The following is a 24028-nucleotide window of genomic DNA, read 5'->3' as shown; positions in this document are numbered from 1 at the left end:
CAAGATCAAAGTAAAACAGGGCGTGAGGTGATTTGCCGTCAATGTGCGCACGAACTGTATCCCGGGTGTTGAATGATTTGCGGTTTGAGTTTAGAAAGGGGAAACGATTGTTTGCTGTTTGACGACAAAATAATGTCCGCGGTATTAAAAGATACCCCCGTGAGAAGAAACATGTTTATTATTTGGACCAGACTTGCTTTAACTCGGAGAGGGGAGGGGCGGGGGCGTACATGGAATTTTTTTTATATACCACCGTGCAAAACCACCGCCAGGGCTGAAGAAACCGACGAGAAAGGGAGAGGGGAAGGGGGAGGCTTATTGTTTCACCCACTGGCAGCAATGAAATCTTTGTTGAAGGCGCATATTTACTGTTCCGTGCAAAGAAAGGGAAGGATGATTAGCAAGAAATGGACAGAACAAGATTTGAATCCTGGTTTAGTGAAGTGATTCATAAATTGAAACCAGAGTAATAGCAGCAGACAATGCACCTGATTGTATATATCACCAATAACAAATCATGCTTTTTTTGCTGGTATAACTTGAAGTGCGTGTGTCTTACGGTAACCAAGTTTTTCATAAATGTATTTTTTTATAAACCAAAAACAATAATTTGTCATTAAATTCAAGAGTGCCTATCGTTGTTTACTTATATATATATATATATCTCTCTCTCTTTGTTTATTTTTATTTTTGCGTGCTCGAAATATACACACATGCTCATGGGCGTTCGGAAGGGGCAAGAGGGCCGTGCCCTCCCTGGAAAATGGAAAGTCAACCAAAAATTATGTATTTCACACACATAATTTCATTTTAGCCACAATAATATGTGTTAATTATTGCATTAACACAATAAATTCAAATTTAAGCAATGTTTTTTTTAGGGAACTACACTCTTTTGGGGGAAAATGTGACTTGTTTGCCCACCTGGAAAAAATACCTTCCTTGCCCCTCCCTGAAAAAAATTCATGCACATGCTCTCATGTTTCGAAGATATTTCGCATTTATATTAAGTAATGCCAAATTTTTTAAATAATTTATGCGCCGAAAGTTCTTCTAAAATGTTATGTTTCAGGAGACAAAAAGAAACAAAAATACATTTCGCTTGACATGCATGCGGGTTTTGATGTTGATTGATTGATTGATTTAGTTTATTTTACTTCGCGTTTTGTGCCTCTTGGCTAATTTGCGAAGATGAGGATGAGTGATGAAAGGATGAAATTGATGAATGGACATTCACAAACAACCAAGCCCGACCAGGATTCGAACCCGGGACCCTTGGCGTCGCAGCGCGATGTGCTAACCGCTCGGCCACAGGGTCGGGCGGTTTTGATGTGTTCTGAGGTTGGCAATACTGTGGATTTTGTCAGTGTCTGCGATGCAAGTAGCTCGGCGGTTGAGGCAAGACTGGCACGGAAGATTCCGAGCTCGGTTCTCGCGCGGATTGATACATAAAACCTGCTGCAAACTTAGCCTGACGCGCGGCTTAGTTTGATCCACTCTAGTAATATTATACTAGTCCCTCACCTAAAGTTAATTTCGTGCTTATCTTTCGTCGTACCCTCCATTCTTCGTCATTCTTACCTTTCTTCGCTCCTTATCTCTTGTCGTCCCCTATCTCTCGTTGCCCCATCCTTCGTCATCCTTATCTTTGTTCACCCCCTGTCCAGTCGCCCCTTTATCATTCGTTGTTCCTATCTTTCGTCGCCTCTATTTCAGTCACTCGCTGCACTTGCCGTTAAGCTTCCTTATCCCCCATAATGGTAGTTCTTCGTAAAATAGCACAATAGTTGCTTTATTGCATTACAACTGTGCATATTATTGAAGAAATAAAATAAGGCCCTTTAGGTCTGTCGCCCCTCGGGTAGTGGGGCGCCCTCTTCGTCCCCCTTTATTCCGGTCTTGTATGTTTCTTAATTGACACTATGTGTGTTATATATTTCATTCCAACTGTGAAAATTATTTATCAATATATGAAAACATAAAAAAGGTCCTCGGTGGAAGTCGCCCACGACGCCCCCCCCATTTAATCCGCCCTTGGTATACCATGAAGGAGGAACTATTCTCTTCTTAACAGTATGGAAATGAAAGAGTTTTGCGACAAAGAAAGTCAAACTATTAGAAATGGAGCATCCAAAATTGCGACCTCTTGAAAAGTCCTATTTGATTCTTATAGCAGAAAATAGAATGCGTGCACAGGGTTTCCTTGGATGCCTTGTGGCCGGTTTTACTGTCGTCGTTGCTCCTGTCCGAGTTTTCCGAATTTCATTTGTTCCAGAACAGGTCTTTGTCTTACTTGAACAAGGCAACACAAAGTAACGTCCGTTACTTTTAATAATCGCTTTACGCTTATAATTACTCTAAAAATCTTAATAACGACATAATAACACAAATACTGAAAAAGTAACCTAGTGCCTCGAAACTATGTCAGAAGGTTCTGGAAAAACAAAAAGTGTCTCATGAATCTACCTTTATATTCAACCTTGATTACTATGATTGATTTGTTGTTTTAAGTCCACTTTATGCACAGTAAGGGTAATCGGGACTGGACCTACAGTTTAAAGTGGGATCCGAACCACTTGTGCCTCCACCGGGTATCAACCTTGATTACTAGCCTTGAACTCCGTATACAATAGAAAACTTTCACTGACCAGCTTCAAAGCTTACAAGCTTGAAACTTCGTTGGAAGAAATTTTCGACCTGACATGCAGTTTGACGTTATTATTTCACCACGCCCCCAAGGGACACGCAGACACGAACGGACACTATTGTAGCGAGAAATCAAACAATAACAGCTCATTGTTCTGCTATTATTTGTATAGAACAAAGGAGATTACATGTACGATAGGATTTCACGCTCTTTACAGTTTTATTAACAAATTGGTGTAATTGGAGTTGTTCTTAAGCTCGCCTGCACAATTTGTGCGAAGGCTGGGACAAGTCGCCATGCACGCGATTTCGTAACAGCCTTTCTAAGGGCAGCTACAATTCAGATAATTCCATCTGGCAGAATAGATTAATTCTTAAGTCTTACACACAGCTGGGCATACATTTAAGTAGTTTCTATTGTGAATTTGAATTTTATTCAAACCAACGAAAGAGTTTCATATCTGAACGATTGTCTCTTTTTTGCAGCTGAAGTTTAGTTCTTCTTTAGTTACTTTCGCCTTCTAAAAGTATTGCATACTTCATACTACTACTCAAAACGCTGAGAACAATCTACTCTGGATGAATTCTGGCGAGTTCTAGCTGCTGCAGTTCAAGAAGCTGGGAACGTTAACTCCGGCATTAGGTCACTGATGGCGCAGTGGTAACGTCGTCGCCTTGTAATCAAGGGGTCCCGCGTTTTCGATATCCTGTAGAGGCACATAGTGGTTGGATTCCACTTTAAACTGTAGGCCTAGTCCCGATTAACCTTACTGTGCATACAGTGGACTTAAAACACTAGATCAATCAATAAACTCCGTCATGACACACGTATGCTGAATTTTGCCAAGCACAAGCCCACAATGTCCGTGCACGACCATCTTTAGAGCGAGTCGGTTTTTGCTATCGTTTAGATCATGTCTCTTCGTTGCTTCTTAAGTTTAATCTTGTAAAGTCAAAAATATATAAATAAAAAAAGATGGAGAAACAATTTCTTATCTCTCTTTGGAGAAAGTGAGAGGGAAAGGGAAATAGAGAGGAAGGAATAGATTCAGAGGAGATCCAGAGATACAACAAATAAAACAATATAGGGTCAATCCACATAAAAACCCACAAGAAACAATAATTGTTTGACCATTTTAATTTTTTTTCATATTTTTGTTGATTTAAGCCCTATGCAAGGGTAGTTCGAACCAGGCATTATTTTCTCAAACTTTACTTCGTTTAAAAATGGCGCCCATTTTTGTTTCATGACTTCCAGTATTTTTGGTTTTTGTAAAGAGTTGCGTTAATTACAATAACTCAGCTAAAAAAAAATATGAAGAGCTGGGATAAAATATATTGTTTTCAGTACATTTCAAGCTACATTTTATGTACATTTTATCATATAAAATTTTTAGAGGAAACATATTCATCCAAAGTTTTAGCAGAATATAGCCTAATTGTATTTCAGCTTTGATACTGGTTTCCTCTTTTAGTTACAATATATTTGAAAACGCAAATTTTTCATACTTTTCAAAATTTGAGCCCCAATATCTCTGGTGAAGGACTCAATAATAATTTGATACTTGCAGGGTAAAGAGAACTCCATTTGAGACACTAGATTGATATTCCATGCATGCAGTTAGTAAAAAAACAAATAAATAAATGTTATGTTATTAGTTACAAAGAGAGAGAGAGTGTGGGGGGATGAGGAAAAGATAGAAATGTAAAGAGAGGGTAAGAGGGGAGAGAGAGAACAAATATATGACCACTTAACGAAGCAAAATTTCAAAATTAATTGTTGACTGCGTAACAGTTTGGCTTCATGTGTTCGTAATCCGCGATTTTTTCCCGTCCTTCCGTTTCGAAGCGAATGTGCGAAGAATGTTTCATGTCGGTCGCTGTGGTTATCGCGAATTTGCAAAAGAAAACTTGCAGAACGCGATTATGGTCACATAGGTACTACACCAGGCATCGATTCGGGAGTTTTGAAAGGAATCACAAAATTTCCATAAACATGTGACGGAAAGGTAGTGGGTTGTTTTAGGGGTACTAGCCTCAACACCCGACCCTTCCCTTCCAGCGCGAAATTTGAAGCTACTTAAATGTTACCTTTTGGGATTTTGCACTACTAGTAGTGTTCTAACAACTGACCAAAATTCAGTTTTTAGGATGTCATCAGACGTCTCTTAAGTCTCCTGAATAAAAGATTCTACATTACACATATTTTGATGGCTTCATAAGCTTTTATCTTCTTTCAGAAGACATCATTCTATCATAACGAAACTAGTGCATTTAGTAAAGTTCTAAAATCTTAAATGACTCTTTCTAAGTCAAATATTGGAAATTATTATTGTAAATAAGAATAAGTAGAAGTCCAAGAAAACAAACTAACAGGCAAACTCAACAAGGAACTTCGTGTTATTAAGCATACTGTGGCGACTAATCAATGCAAAAAAAAGTTAAAATCATATTTGTGATTTTTTTAGTCCGTTATTTTTTCAGTGATAATAAATTAAAATAAAACGAAAGATAAACAAATTTTCTCCAAGCTTTATGAATGTTGCTTGTTACCTCATTATCGTATTTCTTAAGTTTCAGCAGTTTCTTCCCATATGGATTATTAAGTGGAAATTGCTAATCATTTAAACAAAATGCCATATAAATTGAATATAATATAGGTTTATTTCAGTATGAGTCTTTGAGGCTGTACACACATTTCCATACATCAATGAAGTTTTTTTCTTTTCTTTTCTTTTTGTATCCATATTCCCTCTCCTTATGTCCTCACATTTTCAACTTTACCTTTCGTATTAATTGTTGGTTCTTCTCTCACTACAATATATCAAGCTAAGTTTTTTCTCTCATAATTTTACACTGATACCACGTTATTATATTCGAATTTCAAATTTCAAATTCTCTTTATTATAGGGCGAGGTTCAGCCTGTGGCTGTTCTCCCACCTAACTCCGTTTGACATTTACCTGGTGTACATAAACAAAATCATAAAAAGAGAGAAGAAAATACAATAAAAAAATTACAAGAAATAACAAGAAGCTTTTTGCACACCGCCCTCAGACACTTTCACTCCCGTCCCTCATCTTCTTCGCCCTCTTTGTCCAGACGTAATGTAGGAAGGTTCCCAGGTCTGTTATTTGAGTTTCCTCCCTTCCCGCCATTTCCCTCCCCGCAATGGCCCTCATTAGCCCCTCAATTTTAGATTCGTTCATATCCCTTATGTATGTATTTCCGTCTAGCCTCTGCTGTTTCTTTGCACTCGAGGAGAATGTGGAATTTCTTCTGCACTCCAGTCTTCTCTCACGCGCTTGAATTGTGCCCACCCCCTAGCCTGAACCATGCAAAACCCGTCCTGTTACTCGCTCCGAACACGTCTATGTATTTTCGCCTTCCCCATTGCCTATCCCCATCCACGATTTGTGCCGCAGATAAAGATACTTTCCGCGCACATTCTTCCAAAATGTTTTGTCTGCTGATGTCCTCCAATCTGTCACGTATGATCCACATTTCCTACATGTCCGCCCTCCCCTCGGCTCCTTCTTCCCAAATCCATCCCAGCCCTATGGTGTATAGTTCCTTCTTTATCGTTGTTCCCCATTGGCGTTCCTTTGCGTCATTGTTCTGAGCTTGTATCGCAAGTTTTTTTTTTTAGATTTCCATCCCCCATATTTAACAGTCTTGCCAAATATTTGAAACCTCTCATTTTTGCTTCTACTTCCTCCCTATACTTTTCCACATAGACAGTTATACATATTCGTTCTTGACCAAGTAGTAAACAGATTTGCAAAGCTCGATGTAACATATGGCGTAAGTTGAGGTTAGAATGGAGATTGGAATGCTTCATGCTTTCAATTTTTTTATATTCAATTTTATCTAGAATATTTCTCGTATATAGCCACTTTTAACACTTTTCCTTTTTTGTTTTTTCTTCGTATTCTATTTCATTACTTTAGTAATATTAGGCCTTTATTGTATTGTCCAAGTATATTTTTATAGTGCTTTTTATTAACAGCTTCATGAATATTTTTGTTAACATATTGATGTAAATATTTAGCAGAATCTACACTAATTTCCACTGGTTTTGTATCTAATCTATGTATAACAGTTGGGCTGAAAAGTTCATAGGCTGACTCATAGATGGCGTTACTAGAATTAAATCCATGTGATTTTTACTTAGTACTAACCTTCAAAAGATACGTGTATAAATTTCACAGCTGCCGGATAATTAGTTCGTGAGATATAGCATTGTGAGTGAAGCAGCTTTTGTTATTGTGAAAAAAATGGATAAAAAAGAATTTCGTGTGTTAATAAAGCATTGCTTTTTGGCGAAAAAAGTACTGTTGAAGCCAAGGCTTGGCTTGATAAACATTATTCGGACTCTGCACCAGGAAAATCAACCGTTGAGAAGTGGTTTGCTAAATTTGAACGAGGCGAAATGAGCATCGAAGACGATGCACGCAGTGGACGCCCCAAAGAGGCTGTTACCGACGAAAACATCAAAGAAGTCCACAAAATAATTTTAAATGATCGTAAAGTGAAGTTGATCGAGATAGCTGAGACTTTAAAAATATCAAAGGAACGTGTTGGACATATTGTGCATGAATATTTGAACATGCGAAAGCTGTGTGCAAAATGGGTTCCGCGCGTGCTCACAATCGATCAAAAGCAACAACGTTTTGATGATTCGGAGCAATGTTTAGCGATATTCAACCGTAATAAACACGAATTTTTCCGTCGATATATTACAATGGATGAAACATGGCTCCATAACTACACTCCAGAGTCCAATCGACAGTCAGCCGAGTGGACTGCACGTGATGAACTGAATCCAAAGAGTGGAAAGACGCAACAGTCGGCTGGCAAGGTTATGGCATCAGTATTCTGGAATGCGCATGGTATTATATTCATCGATTACCTCAGAAAAGGCCAGACCATCAACAGCGATTATTACATAGCGTTCTTGGAGCGTTTAAAGGATGAAATCACGAAAAAACGGCCCCATTTGAAGAAGAAAAAAGTGCTGTTTCATCAAGACAATGCACCGTGTCACAAATCAATGAAAACGATGGCAAAATTATATTAATTAGACTACGAATTGCTTCCCCATCCACCATATTCTCCAGATCTGGCCCCCAGTGACTTTTCCTGTTTGCAGACCTTAAAAGAATGCTCGCTGGAAAGAAATTTAGCACTGATGAAGAGGTAATCGCCGAAAGTGAGGCCTATTTTGAGGCTAAAGAGAAATCGTACTATAAAAATGGCATCGAAAAATTGTATGACCGCTATAATCGTTGTATCGCCCTCAAAGGCAACTATATTGAATAATAAAATCGAATTTTGTCAAAAAAATATTTTTTACTATGTTAGCCTACGAACTTTTCAGCCCAACTGTTAGATATCTACTTTTATGGAGATAACAAGTAGGAGTGACCTTTATAAGGAAAGGCTGTCGGTCTTGATACAATACAAAAAATTAATGTCGTTACCGCCATCTCTTGCAAATGTTTATGTGATGTCTATATTTTTATTACAACTGCAATGTAATCAGTGGCGAAGCGTCCTATGAGGCCAGGAGGCCGGGCCTACCCGCGCCATCACTCTTTTAAAGGTGTATTTACTTATTTCGTCAACACATGTGATGCAATGGAAAATTTTGGAATTTTCATTTATGATAATTACGAAAAATTCTAACCCTGTCCAGTATACGAACTTTCCACGGAGTGAGGCACATTTGCTGGGGCCTCTTCTCTTGACATTCTGTCGTACGGTCGTATATGCGGGAAGCCTAATCTTACGAGTACTGTACATATGCTTATAACGTGCTCCTGAGGCCGGCCTCGCGGTGTTACCTACTAGAACGAACAGAATATCAGCAACACTGCATTTCCGCCAGGGTTGGAAATTTGTGGTGTACCGGCATTTTTTGTAAACATTAGCCTGTGTTCGTGCAGAGATATTTCTATTTCATTGTACATTCTCCATATTTTGTACGAAACTTAGGTTTTCCTTCCTTTCATCGACAAGTGTAAGTGAAATTGAAAATTACGGAGTAGTGTAGTTCTGTCTTCGTTTTCTGGTCAGAGTGCTGATGGTCTTGTCGATTCACCCAACACCGTAGCGTAAACAGAAAGTCTAAAGAACTTGTATGTGTAAAGTAAGTCTTCATACCAAATTATGTAAATTAATATCCTAGTTACGCCTTATATTTACAAAGTAGTTTTACTTTCATTGGAAATAGAATAATTTACTTTTATCGTGAACGGGGATTCCCCGCTCGTTCCCTCTCTGTGAAAACTTGCCTCCTGCTCAGGACGCTACAAGGGAGCTTGGCTCGGAGCGCGAGGTTCGTGGCGGTAGAGCTTTGTTTGTGATTCGTGTATTGTACAGCGATCAGATTTATGCAAGAATTGCCGGACTGAAATGCAAGAACAATCGAGTTCTTAATTGAGTGAAGATGTAATCATCGGTAAGGTAGGACCCACTTTTGGTCTTTCATGTTTCCTTCTTATAACAATCATTTCTAAAATGTTTTCAACTATATTTTCCTTTGCAAGTAGCAGTGGCAGTAGCAAAATATTTTAAAAAAAATCAAAGTTGTTGAAACGTTATTTAATGCGTTAACACTGTCGTTGAATAAATATTACAAGCAGATATTTTTTTTATGCAGCCGACACAAGCGAAGAGGTAGGCAGTTTCGTTTACCCTGAAGGGATAACAAGAGAAGAGGGCGGGGAATTAGAGTACAATGCAAGGGAAGACTTTTTTTGGGTTTAGGACAAAGGGTGTTGTGTTATGGGGTTATTACGCGGGCCATGTCTGTTTCAGGTCTGGCGGAACAGGCCAGTGTTGTCACATTGGATTGGCAGAAAAGAGCTGAATTGCGCCTAAAAATTGGGATTCTATTGTCTCAAGCAACTACATTTATTATAACCTGTTTATATGTTACATAGTAACCTGTCGTGTTGCCGGGTCCCAAACAAGGATCCTATGTTCTATTATCACGTAAAGGTGTCTACTAACACAAAGGGTAGAACAAACTAGGATGCGAAGTATACACACTGAATGAGAGAGGTCACCTTTACTTATGTTTTTTCTTTAAAGCCCCGTGGTGGTCATCCTAACACGTTACGAAGCCAGGTGACCTAATTGTGGTCATACCAATGTTTCCTGATCATCTTTAATTCATTCTCCATACATTCTCATCGTCACGATTAACATAGATCAGAACAAATGAGACGAAAATATTCAAAACTTAAATTATGTTTACTTGCACATACAGGTGTCAGAAATTCATTTATCTAGAAAGCCAAGACCGGAATTAACTACAACCATTCCTTTAGCTAGACAACATATAACAGTGGTGTTTTCCTCGGTGCGAGGAAATCTTGCTAAAAACACTAAGTTGGCAGCAGTAGAACGTACCAAACTGACAGTCGCTGAAAGTGCGGAATTCTGTCGTCTGCTCACGGCACAAACGTCAGACTGACCCGAAAATTATGGGGGGGAGGGGGGTCCAGCCCTTTTCACCTCAATTGCAAAATAAATTTAGAAAAAAAAGTGATGAAGAATTGACAACAGGGCTCGAGCACTATTCGTTGGATTTTCGCGATGTCCCATGATTGGTAGTTCTTTCTGGAGGTGTGTGCATAAATCAGGGGTTGAAAAAATACAAACAAATAAAAAAAACGAAATTAACAAAATCTATCGATGACATCTGGTGGGCGGGAGGAGAACGTCTAAGACATAATTATCGTATTGATGGCCGGTAACGCTTTTGAAGACGTCGCGCCACAGGCAAGTAAAGAAGCGGTCTGGAGAGACATTGAACCACTCTCCATGACATAGCCCCCTCCCTTTCTTTTTACATATTTAAGCAACAAACGGAAATTATCGCACTTTTGTGCCTACCCTGCTAGGAAATCTACGCTTCGCCACTGAATGTAATAGCAGTGTGAGAACTGTGACAGGTGCAGACTGTACAGATTTGTGACAAAGTGCAAAAACCTAAATCGGAAGAATTACACTTTAGTAATGAAAAATATGTTCGCCGAAATTACTTCTATATAAAAACAACACATTATCTGCATATTTTTGTTACGAAATATTTATAATTTGAAAAAAAAAAGAAAACAATTATTTATGCGAGTAAGATATTTCAAGTAATTGGTAAAATTTCAAAACTCTGACATCGCGCACCTCTGAGGCCTGTGTGAGTGAGGTAGGCTCTGGCCCTCAAGGATTGTTGCGCCAGGGATTATTATTGTTATCATTATTATTATTATTATTGTCGTGTATCACCACAAATAAGATGCCAGGTGCAGTTCGCTGGCCACCATTTTGAATCCATTATTTTTGGTTGACTGAGTCATTGGAATTTTGAGAACTTTTAGTGTTATTCAGGGAGGTACAGAGTATCTTTTCCCCCGAATTTCAGCTTTACATATTTTATTTTGCAAGGTAAAAATCTCAAAATTTCTTACCTACTTGGAAAGAAAGGAAATAGAAAGGCCAAATGAGTCGAGAAACAATTCTTTGTTTCCAGTTCACTCCAATCGGATTTTCAGAATGTTCAACGCTGCAGACGTATACACATTTTCCCAAATTTTATGGAAAATCTGAGGGGGAAGAGGTGAAGTGGTATATCCTTCCTTGGTATTTCTTACAATGGATTCTGTCTTCCCGAAACAGAAACGTTCCCGCGTCATTGTGTAATTGATTATGACACCTAATAATCGACTAAGATAATTTCAAAGAAATGTTATTTCAAATATTGTATTCTGACCACGTGTGTGAAAGGAAATATATAAATAAATGTATTTCATGCTAGACGATTTCCAAAATTCTTAGCAACTCATTCCGTATTTTATCGGGAGAGAAGTTGCTATCTATTGTTGCCAATCTACTAATCACAATGTCATAGTACTTAAATACTAAATACCAATCACAATGCCATAATACGTAATTACTTCTTACACGACTTTGAATTCTGGTCTATTTCAAAGCTAGTCTCAAAAATTATGAAAAAAATAGAAACACACATATAGATGGGGATCAAGACAACAAGTAGCTTTAACAATATTTTCATCAAGGAATAAAATATGAGAATTGAAATATTTTTCAACTACAAAAGTCAATATAATCACGTAGGCAAAATAACATATTACAAAATAGAACCTTCTAGAAAATAACATTAAAAAGATGCATTAACTACATATCTTGTAGAAAATGTCCTGGGGAAACAATACATATAACTAACAGCTGAATCAATCTGCAATTAAATACCTTAGCCATCGTTTCAAAATGACATTCATGTAATGTAAGGAGTAGATACTGTAATTATAACAGTAGAAAATAAAACAATGAAAATTTGGAAAATTTTATACGCACGCACACACATGTTAATTACATTGTAAGTCAAAACTAAAACCACTCGAAACATGATGATATAGATTTAATACATACAAATTACACAGTATTCAGCAGTATAACATCGAACGAAAATAACATAATTAATCATACAGTGAAGTATCTCTGTCGACGCCATTCACAAGTGTTTCAACAACCAATTTTAGACGACTCTGTTGTTCAGGGAGAACCATCCATTCCAAATTACATTCTGGATGCATCTCCGTCGTCCGCCAAAAATCATCGCTTCAAGATTACATTCTGAATGCCACTCGATCGTTCGGCGATAACCAACGCTTCAAAATTACATTCTCGATGCCTCTCCGTCATCCGGCGATAACCATCGCTTCAAAATTACATTCTCGATGCCTCTCCATTGTCCGCCGATAACCATCGCTTCAAAATTACATTCTCGATGCCTCTCCATTGTCCGCCGATAACCATCTCTTCAAAATTACATTCTCGATGCCTCTCCATCGTCCGGCGATAACCATCGCTTCAAAATTACATTCTCGATGCCTCTCCGTCATCCGGCGATAACCATCGCTTCAAAATTACATTCTCGATGCTTCTCCGTCATCCGGCGATAACCATCGCTTCAAAATTACATTCTGGATGCCTCTCCATTGTCCGGCGATAACCATCGCTTCAAAATTACATTCTCGATGCCTCTCCGTCATCCGGCGATAACCATCGCTTCAAAATTACATTCTCGATGCCTCTCCGTCATCCGGCGATAACCATCGCTTCAAAATTACATTCTCGATGCCTCTCCATTGTCCGGCGATAACCATCTCTTCAAAATTACATTCTCGATGCCTCTCCATTGTCCGGCGATAACCATCGCTTCAAAATTACATTCTCGATGCCTCTCCTTCATCCGGCGATAACCATCGCTTCAAAATTACATTCTCGATGCCTCTCCGTCATCCGGCGATAACCATCGCTTCAAAATTACATTCTCGATGCCTCTCCATTGTCCGGCGATAACCATCTCTTCAAAATTACATTCTCGATGCCTCTCCATCGTCCGGCGATAACCATCGCTTCAAAATTACATTCTCGATGCCTCTCCGTCATCCGGCCATAACCATCGCTTCAAAATTACATTCTCGATGCCTCTCCGTCATCCGGCGATAACCATCGCTTCAAAATTACATTCTCGATGCCTCTCCATTGTCCGCCGATAACCATCTCTTCAAAATTACATTCTCGATGCCTCTCCATCGTCCGGCGATAACCATCGCTTCAAAATTACATTCTCGATGCCTCTCCGTCATCCGGCGATAACCATCGCTTCAAAATTACATTCTCGATGCTTCTCCGTCATCCGGCGATGACCATCGCTTCAACATTACGTTCTGGATGCCTCTCCATTGTCCGGCGATATTCATCGCTTCAAAATTACATTCTAGATGCCTCTCCTTCATCCGGCGATAACCATCGCTTCAAAATTACATTCTCAATGCCTATTCGTCCTCCGGCAATAACCATCGCTTCAAAATTACATTCTCGATGCCTCTCCATCGTCCGCCGATAACCATCGCTTCAAAATTACATTCTCGATGCCTCTCCGTCATCCGGCGATAACCATCGCTTCAAAATTACATTCTCGATGCCTCTCCATTGTCCGGCGATAACCATCTCTTCAAAATTACATTCTCGATGCCTCTCCATCGTCCGGCGATAACCATCGCTTGAAAATTACATTCTCGATGCCTCTCCGTCATCCGGCGATAACCATCGCTTCAAAATTACATTCTCGATGCCTCTCCATTGTCCGCCGATAACCATCTCTTCAAAATTACATTCTCGATGCCTCTCCGTCATCCGGCGATAACCATCGCTTCAAAATTACATTCTCGATGCCTCTCCATTGTCCGGCGATAACCATCTCTTCAAAATTACATTCTCGATGCCTCTCCATCGTCCGGCGATAACCATCGCTTGAAAATTACATTCTCGATGCCTCTCCGTCATCCGGCCATAACCATCGCTTCAAAATTACATTCTCGATGCCTCTCCATCGTCCGGCGATAACCATCGCTTCAAAATTACATTCTCGATGCCTCTCCGTCATCCGGCGATAACCATCGCTTCAAAATTACATTCTCGATGCTTCTCCGTCATCCGGCGATGACCATCGCTTCAACATTACATTCTGGATGCCTCTCCATTGTCCGGCGATATTCATCGCTTCAAAATTACATTCTAGATGCCTCTCCTTCATCCGGCGATAACCATCGCTTCAAAGTTACATTCTCAATGCCTATTCGTCCTCCGGCAATAACCATCGCTTCAAAATTACATTCTCGATGCCTCTCCATCGTCCGCCGATAACCATCGCTTCAAAATTACATTCTCGATGCCTCTCCGTCATCCGGCGATAACCATCGCTTCAAAATTACATTCTCGATGCCTCTCCATCGTCCGGCGATAACCATCGCTTCAAAATTACATTCTCGATGCCTCTCCAACGTCCGGCGATAACCATCGCTTCAAAATTACATTCTAGATGCCTCTCCATCGTCCGGCGATAACCATCGCTTCAAAATTACATTCTCGATGCCTCTCCATCGTCCGGCGATAACCATCGCTTCAAAATTACATTCTAGATGCCTCTCCGTCATCCGGCAATAACCATCGCTTCAAAATTACATTTTAGATGCCTCTCTGTGATCCGGCGATAACCATCGCTTCAAAATTACATTCTCAATGCCTCTCCGTCATCCGGCGATAACCATCGCTTCAAAATTACATTCTCGATGCCTCTCCATCGTCCGGCGATAACCATCGCTTGAAAATTAGATTCTCGATGCCTCTCCGTCATCCGGCGATAACCATCGCTTCAGATTACATTCTCGACGTCTCTCCGTCATCCGGCGTTAACCATCGCTTCAAAATTACATTCTAGATGCCTCTCCATCGTCCGGCGATAACCATCGCTTCAAAATTAGATTCTCGATGCCTCTCCGTCATCCGGCGATAACCATCGCTTCAGATTACATTCTCGACGTCTCTCCGTCATCCGGCGTTAACCATCGCTTCAAAATTACATTCTAGATGCCTCTCCATCGTCCGGCGATAACCATCGCTTCAAAATTAGATTCTCGATGCCTCTCCGTCATCCGGCGATAACCATCGCTTCAGATTACATTCTCGACGTCTCTCCGTCATCCGGCGTTAACCATCGCTTCAAAATTACATTCTAGATGCCTCTCCATCGTCCGGCGATAACCATCGCTTGAAAATTACATTCTGGATGCCTCTCCGTCATCCGGGAATAACCATCGCTTCAAAATTACATTCTGGATGCCTCTCTGTTGTCCGGCATTAACCCTGGTTTCTAAGATGAAAATAAACGTTGTGTTCAAATCTCTCCACCACATGACTAGAGTTTATATCCGTAAAAGTACTTAACTTGCGATTTGTGACTTCGAGCTTTGTAGTAAGTGTTAAACAGTGGTTATGATTATTGTATTGATTTGTGGAATGCATTTTATCCTTTCCCATGTATGTGTGTACGCTTACGTGATGTTGTTGTAAACTGAGAGATTCAAGTATGTAATTAACTATTCAGTATTTACTAGGACTGTATTTGCTGTAGGCTTTGCATTCTGCGTATATTGTCGAAAATCCTAACATGTTATAAAATATCTTGTTCTGAACTTTGTACTTATACTCGCTTCAGAGATTTACGTGCGTACGATACGTCAATTACCGCTAACCTCTAACTGCCGTACAAAAAAAAGTACTATTATATGACCGTTTTCAATGTTTTAGCGGATATGCCATACTTAACACCAATTGATGAAATGTTAATGATTCTTTTCTTTAAGGATATATTTATATTGAGAACAGTATTTTATAATAATTATGCATCTTTATACAAAAATAAAAATTGTACAGTATTATACTGTATGCTGCGATATAAACCTATGAAGTTTACGTGTTCATTTCTGTGTTCAATAAGCCAAGCGTTTACCGCGTAGATTGCGTTTGATTGGAAAAGGTATTTGACTGGCGAGAAAATCCCCTGACACCTGAAACTAGAAGATCAAGTTATAGCCCCAGTCACCACTTTTACACCACCTGCTCCAAACAATATAATGTATTTAATTTCATAAGGATCTTCCAAAAACTGTGATGGAGAATGTAGTTGCATTATGTGTCCCTTACCAAGATGTTTCCTGTACGAATTTTATTCTTGTTTTCAGTGTTTCCAGGGAAGACAATGGTTAAGATGTTAATGATGAACATGACAACAATTAAAGCGTCGAACACTTTGATTCAGACATATATTTTCTGGGTGTTACCTACAGGAGTGCATTACCATAGTGACAATCTGATTTAGTTTGTGAACAGAACTTGACACGTGAAAACAACAGCCTGCCTGATGAGACGGCAAATATTAAAGAATATTGCCATACCTTACATACCAAACCCATTTGCCAAATTCCATTCTGTTACAAGTCAATTCCATTCTCATGCGAAATATTGAAATTATCGCCGTGTTTCCAATATGGCGCCGTTACCTACCGTGTCAATGATCTGCAGAAAACTTAACATGTTGTAATTGATGATGGTAGAGTTAAAAGAAAGAGATATATCCAACAGCAATATATTGTCAATTAGTTCTTTAGTTAGTGAAATCTGGAATTTATCCGCCACTTTTCAATATGGCGTACCTAGCGACAGGGTCATCGCCGGGGACTTTTAGTATGTTGTTACTAATATTACTAGGATGTTATATGTATACCAAATTTCAGCTTCTTATGAATTAGTTCCTTTATTTCGAAAAAAAATCGCCTAAAGTGACTGCACTATTCTTCCAGCTTGATCTTTCAACCACCTGGAAAGATGACCTTAGCTAGTGTTGCCCACGAGACGACACTTTGGCCTGTCTCGTCTCGTCGAAATGCTGTGAAATGCTGTCTCGTCTCGAAAATATGCGTTTGTCTCGGGACACATGATCAATCTCGTCTCGTCTCGAATTTTTAAAAGCCTGTCCCGTCTCGTCCCGTGGGCAACACTAACCTTAGCGTCGGTATAAAGAAGAAATTCTTTGTCGCCAGTGCTGGTGCTGAAAGAACTAAAAGGTTCTGCTGCTGCTTCGTTGACGTTTGTCAGTTCTTGAACCTCGTATTCCGTAAAACAAAGCGAAATAACATTACGATAGACAATCAGCATGACAACATTGACACTCATACTACCTCTGCCCCAAAGAATATGACGTACTACTCCCCCACCCCCAACTCACCCACTCACCAAATTGCACCAGATCCTAAACGAAAGTTTGCTGATATCCTTTTAATGCACGCATGCTAATTAGGAATGGATCCATAGTTTTACATGGAATCCGATCTAGAACATTAGCCTACACACCAAAAATATATTGTTTAGTTTTCCTAACATGTGCGCAAATGATATTTAGGATGACATTCTTTGTTCTACTGCGCAAATCTATTACAATATCATTGTTAACGAGAGAGACAGTAATTAGGAAAGGTAAAGTTCTCCTTACATATAGCATCGTGCCATGAAGGCACATTTAGGGGATGTGGGGGGGTAGGGACCCACACATTCTCGATCTCGGCCATCTTGGAGGTGATGTGATCAGCACCACGCTCGGACGCCTTTACTCTCCCGGAGTTTCCCCCAAGTACCCATTGATTTGAGATTGGGTGAGCCCCAGAGCCGATTTATGCGGGGACAAGGCCGGAAAAAATCCGACCTTAGATCACCCATTACGGGAATCGAACCCGGGTCTCCCGCCTGTCAGAATTGTAAGAGAGTGTCCTACCACCTCAAGCCATTACGTAGCTACAATGATCAACTGTATTGTGTGTATTCTTGTTCGAAACCCATAAAAAATCCAATCCTGTACGGCATGGATACATTCCCATATCATCATGATCAATCAACAGAAAAAAATAGCTACGTTAAATAACAAAATAATAATAATAATAATAATAAATCAAGCATCAAGTCGAGGTTTCACACCTCTGGCCGCCACAGTCGCCATACCCAACATAATATAGCCTCTGTGGTTGGTTTTAGGGAACAGGGTTCGGTCCAGTTACCCACCTCTAGCATTCTTGATGGAACTGTGACAGGTTTTACATGATGAATGGTATAGGAAACCTTTATCCACCACCCAGGACTTGTATTTGTCCTTCCTGAGGTGAATTCAGGCTGCCTTGGATGCCCAGGGTGGTTCTACACGATAGTAGATGAGGAAGACTGGGTTTCACCAGGTGTTGTCACATGTCACATTTTTTCAATCACCAAATTAAGGTGAAAATACAAGGGAGAGTAAAATGAAAACCTACATTTGTAATTGTTTCTTATCTAGTAAATTTCTGGTTGTACAAGTTTGCTGCATTTTAGCACAGATCTATTACTGATCTACATATACGTGGGCGTTTTGAAAAGTTTTGCCTGCTATGCAATATCTCTGGGAACACTCAGAGACACGTGAAATTGGTGAGAGAATAATCGCTGATTCACTGACTGTTGCGACATCTAGCGGCGTTCGCCTGCAACATCACGCATGCGCACAATAGTGAGTAAAATGGCGACGTACATGGGTGTGCTTTGAATTCCTCACAGCAGTGGTTTGTGCGCCCGTTGACATTCATCGACGAATGAGTGCTATCTGTGGCAACTCCTGTGTGGATGTGAGTACTGTCGCAAGGTGGGCAAGGAAACTGAAAGGCGACAATCCGGACACGACGAGCCTACATGACCAGGTCTGGAGTGAACGACCAATAACAGCCACGAATGCACAGGAAGTGTTGATGAACATCTTTTGGAACTGCGACGCATAGTGCACACAGAATTTTTGGAGCACGGAATCATTGTAAACTCCGATCGGTACGTGAAGACTTTGGAGAAACTCCGCGCACGATTACTGCCAGTTAGGCCTGGCAAGGATGCAATTCTTCAAGATGACAATGCTCGCCCACACACGATATATTGCAGCGTCTCAAATTCCACGAGATATAACCCCACCTGGCATACAGCCCAGATCTCGCGCCTTGTGACTTTTTGCTTTCTCCGAGGTTGAAAGAGCACTTGAAGGGACACTGTTACACCAGTGATGCGGAGGTGAAAGCAGATGTGCGTCTCTTATGCAGGGAGAAGACGCCTGATTTCTTCGCCGACGGGATGCAACTAACTACTTTACCGACTTTGGCATTTGTGTGTGGACAATGATGGTGGAAAAGTAGTGACACCTTGGTAGAGGATATTACAAGCTTTAAGAAGACATATAGTGCATGTACGTATCTTGCATATTATTGACGTTATTGCGTAGGAGGCAAAACTTTTCAAAATGCCCTCGTATTTTCAACTTTGAGTTAGTGCCTGTATACCTTGTAACGGTCGGATTGACCATTACTGGTTTAGATATATTGTAATAATTAATTGATGGCCAGCTACAAGGTGTAGGGTTAAGTAATATGTTTCCATGAGTGTACTTTTATGTTATTATTGCATGTAAGTGTATATGCTTATTGGATTGTGCTTTGCTGGATATTAAGATTCCCCTATTTTTTACCTCCCCGGTTGGGGAGCTATCTGCCTTATCTCTCAATCTCATTCTTATAATCTACAGAATAATATTCTTCTAAGAAAGCATTTTCAAAGCTCTTGAAATCTTCAAACGGGCGTGAAAATCTAAACCAATCCCCTGCAGCCCTCCTTAGCGAAAACGGAAGAATCTTGTCAAACAATGACTTGTCCGAAATGTCCATGACATCTTTATAGTTCCGCAATTCCTGCAAATAATCATGCGGCGAAATCTTGTCATCGCTCCCTGTGAAGACACCGGAATCGGTAAATTTCACTTATCGAGAATTTTCTGAACTTTTTTCTCCTCTTCCTTAGCACTCTGCTGTTCAGTGCGCGATAAAGCAAGATTATTTAATTCCCTAATAATTTCCTCCTGAGATTTATAGCTTATATCCTGATTACCCAATAGCTGTTCAAGCAAATCTCTATCAATTTGTACTGCAATTTTTTCTACTTTACTTTTTCCACTTCGTAATAACATTCACTTCTGTACTATCTTCGTTGTAAAAATTAAAAAATCTATCCGTCCGTCAGTCCGTTTATCTTTCAAACCTATAGACCTGACGACATTTTATACATCAAGATATATCCTGGACAATAGAGCCCCCATATGTGAAAGTTCGCCCCCCCTATCCCTCGTTTCTATCCGGCCCTCTGGATTTCTTCCTACTCTAATCCCTCAATCTCTCCTTTCACCTCACCCTGGGTGCAAAGCGAGCAGATTATATTTGCGCCGGAATTACAAAAGGGGGGGGGGTTCATATTCATTCATTGTTTTCTGCCTAATTGGCAGGTTTTTCACTGCAATCTCCAGCTTTCCCTGTTCTCTGCCTTACGCTTCGTAATAGCATACGACCCAGTTAATTTAATATCATCCATAAGCTGATATCTCTTTCTTCCACGGACTTTTCTTCCTTCAACCATTCCCTCCAAGGCATCTCTTAGCAGGCAGTTCCTTCTTAGACAGTGTCCTAACCAGTTTCTTTTCCTCTTCTTGATGGTCTCCAGTGTTGATCTTTTTTCACCAACTCTTTTCAGTACGGCTTCGTTTCTTACCTTGTCCGTCCATTTTACACGCTCCATTTTACGCCATGTCCACATTTCAAAAGCTTCGAGTCGTTTCTCTTCATTTCTTCTCAATGTCCAGGTTTCTGCACCATATAGTGCTACACTCCACACACAACATTTCACTAATCTCTTCCTTAGACCTATGTCCATGGGTCCACAAAAAACATTTTTTCTTCTATTGAAAGCTTCTTTTGCTATTGCGATTCTCATTTTCACTTCTTGGTTGCAGCTCATGTCACTGCTTATAGTGCATCCGAGGTACTTGAAGCTATCCACTTGCTGGATTCTTTCACTGTTTGCTCTCACATTAATATTCCTTGGTTTCCGTCCTATAACCATTGCCTTTGTCTTCTTTACATTAATCTTCATTCCATACTGCTCACAGCTGCTGTTTAACTCTTCTAACATACTCTTTATGGTTATTTCATCCTCAGCGAATAATGCCATGTCATCAGCAAATCTTATGCAGTTTATTCTTCTTCCTCCCAATTTGACACCTCCTGTACCCTGGAAACAAGTTTTCACTATATCTTCTAAATAGATATTAAACAAAGTAGGAGATAGGCAGCATCCTTGTCGTACTCCTCTTCCAATTTCACAGCCTTCTGTCATTTCGTCTCCTGTTCTCACTTTAACTCGTTGATTCATGTATAAGTTGCTTAGAAGTCTTCTCTCTTTCCAATCTACACCAATTTTCTTCAGAATTTCTAAAAGTTTAACCCAATTCACTCTATCAAAGGCTTTCGCCAGGTCTACAAATACTACAAACACCTCCTTTCCTTTCTCTAAATATCTTTCCCCAATGGTCCTCAGTAAACCAATTGCATCCCTTGTACCTCTTCCTTTCCTGAAACCAAACTGTTCTTCCTCTAACTCGCCACTGACCTTCAGTCAGTCACTGTTCAGAATTCTTAGAAGAATTTTTGCCGAGTGAGATATCAAGCTGATTGTCCTGTACTCAGAACATTTTCTGGCATTGCTTTTCTTTTGCAGAGGTATCAAAACAGTCTCCGTGAAATCTTGTGGCCAATCCCCTTTCTCATAGATTTCATTGCATAAGTGCAGTATTTCTCTTTTTCCATCTCCCAGGCATTTGATAAGTTCAACAGGAATTTCATCAGTGCCCGTTGCTTTCCCATTCCTCATTTCTTTGAGTGCTTGCTCAAATTCTTCATTCAGGATATAGTATCCTTTCTCATCGTCAGGCACGTCGTCTTCATTTTCTACATTCAGACTGTCTGGGCGATTCTCTTTCTGGTAGAGATCTTCAACGTACTTTCCCCACACATTCGATATTCCTTTTTTGTCTGTGATTTCACATCCTTCCTCGTCTTCTATCATCCACATTGTTTTCCATTTCTTCTTTTGGAAGCCCAAGCAGTTTACTTCACGATACATCAAGTCATACCTTCCTCTTTTTTCCAGTTCTTCAATTTCTTCACATTTTTGTTTCATCCATTGTTCTTTTGCCCTGTCAGTTTCTCTTCTTAGCTGGTTATTCAGTATCTTGTAATTATGTCTTCCCTCTTCTGTATTTACATTCTTCCATTTTCTCCGTTCCTCCATTTTTTCCAGCATAGTTTCAGTAATCCATGGTTTCTTTGCACTTTTCCTTTTCCTGTAGCCTATTGTTTCATCCACTGCCTTCTGTAAGCAGCTTTTTATTCCATCCCACATCTCATCCTTATTGTTACAACTAGCTTTAAACTTATTATAGTTTCCTTGGAAATGTTCTGCAAATTTTTGTCTTTCGTCTTCTTCCCTTAGCTTCTCTAAGTGGGGTTTCTTGCTCACCTGGTTTTGGGTTATCTTCTTCAATGTAAGATTGATTTCTCCTATTAGCAAGATGTGGTCTGAATTAATGTCAGCTCCTGGCAATGTCTTCGCATTTTTCAAACAATTTCGAAATCTTTCTTGTACCAGTATGTAATCTATCTGGTATCTTTTACAATCTCTTGGACATATCCAGGTGTACCTCCTTCTCTTATGTTGCTGGAACAGTGTGTTTCCAACAATTAGGGAGTTTCTTTTACAGAAATTTACCAGGCTTTCCCCTCTCTCATTTCTCTCGCCTAATCCATATCTTCCTACTGTACTTCCATCCTGCCTTTCTCCTACTACAGCATTCCAATCACCCATTACGATAATGCACGATCCCTTTCTCTCTTTTTCCATCAATTCCTCTATCTTCTCATAGTTTTCCTCCACTTCTTCTTCTGACAACCCACTATGTGGCATATACACTTGAATTAACACTAAGTCTTTCCTCTTTCCTTGAAGTTTCACCATTATAATCCTGTCATCCACATAACGCACTGCTATAACTTTATGTTTCACACGTGGTCCTAGCACTATTCCCACACCACGGTTTCCTTGTTGATCACCTCCAGAATAAAACATCTTGAACTCATCACTCACTATTTCACCATTCTGTTCCCACCTCACTTCTGATATTCCCATAACATCTACTTTGTTTCTTCTCATTTCTGCCTTTAAGTTTTCTAGCTTTCCCGACTGTAACAGGGTTCTGACATTCCACGTTCCAATCCTTAATCTTACCTTCTGTTTGCTTCTCTTTTCCCCATCAGTGTCCTTTGTCATAACGTGTCCTTCCCAGACATCCCCCTCCCGGACATCCGAATGGGGGGCTAGTTTACGTCCGGAATATTTTGCCTTGGAATGACTCATCATGATTGCAGTTTTTCTAGGGAAAAGATATATGCGGTAGCTTCCCGTTGCTTTCCGCACACCACTCTCTCTTTCGCATCTTGAAAGATCCCAGGGGGCCCCAACGAGGAGGTGAGGAGAGTGGATTTGACTAAATGAGCCCTCCGGACTTCACCGAAATTCACTGCACCAAACGTATGGTGTTTGGATATAGGTTGCATATCAGTTCCATCAGGGTTTTTGACTCAAGGTCGAGAAATCTAACAATTTATATTTTTATGTCCCTGGTTCGTTTACACATGTACAGAAAGTGAATATACAACTTGTTAAATGGACAGTACCGTAGTTCTTTAAATCATAACATTCTCGTAGGATATATTGGTTTATTATACGTTGTCAGTAGCCGGTGTTATCGCAGGTAACAGCAAAATGTAAAGAATTAAAAAGTTATTTCAATAAAATGACAACATTGTTAAATACTCTAATGAACACCGTTCTAGTCGAGTAGATATTGCCTAGGACATTTTTTTCTGCAGCCGACAGAAGCGAAGAGAGAGGCCGTTCCGCTGCCCCGAAGAGGCAACAAGGGAGAAGAGGGCGCCAATGCAAGGAAAGAGCGGGGAAGGACTTTATGGGGTTATTCATATGCCTGTTAAGGGGCCCCGTTGCCG

This window comes from Lepisma saccharinum, chromosome 5 (genome assembly GCF_977018435.1).
Source record: "Lepisma saccharinum chromosome 5, izLepSacc3.1, whole genome shotgun sequence".
Taxonomy (NCBI): Eukaryota; Metazoa; Arthropoda; class Insecta; order Zygentoma; family Lepismatidae; genus Lepisma; species Lepisma saccharinum.
The sequence above is the reverse complement of the archived record's forward strand: the minus strand, read 5'-3'. Positions refer to the sequence as shown.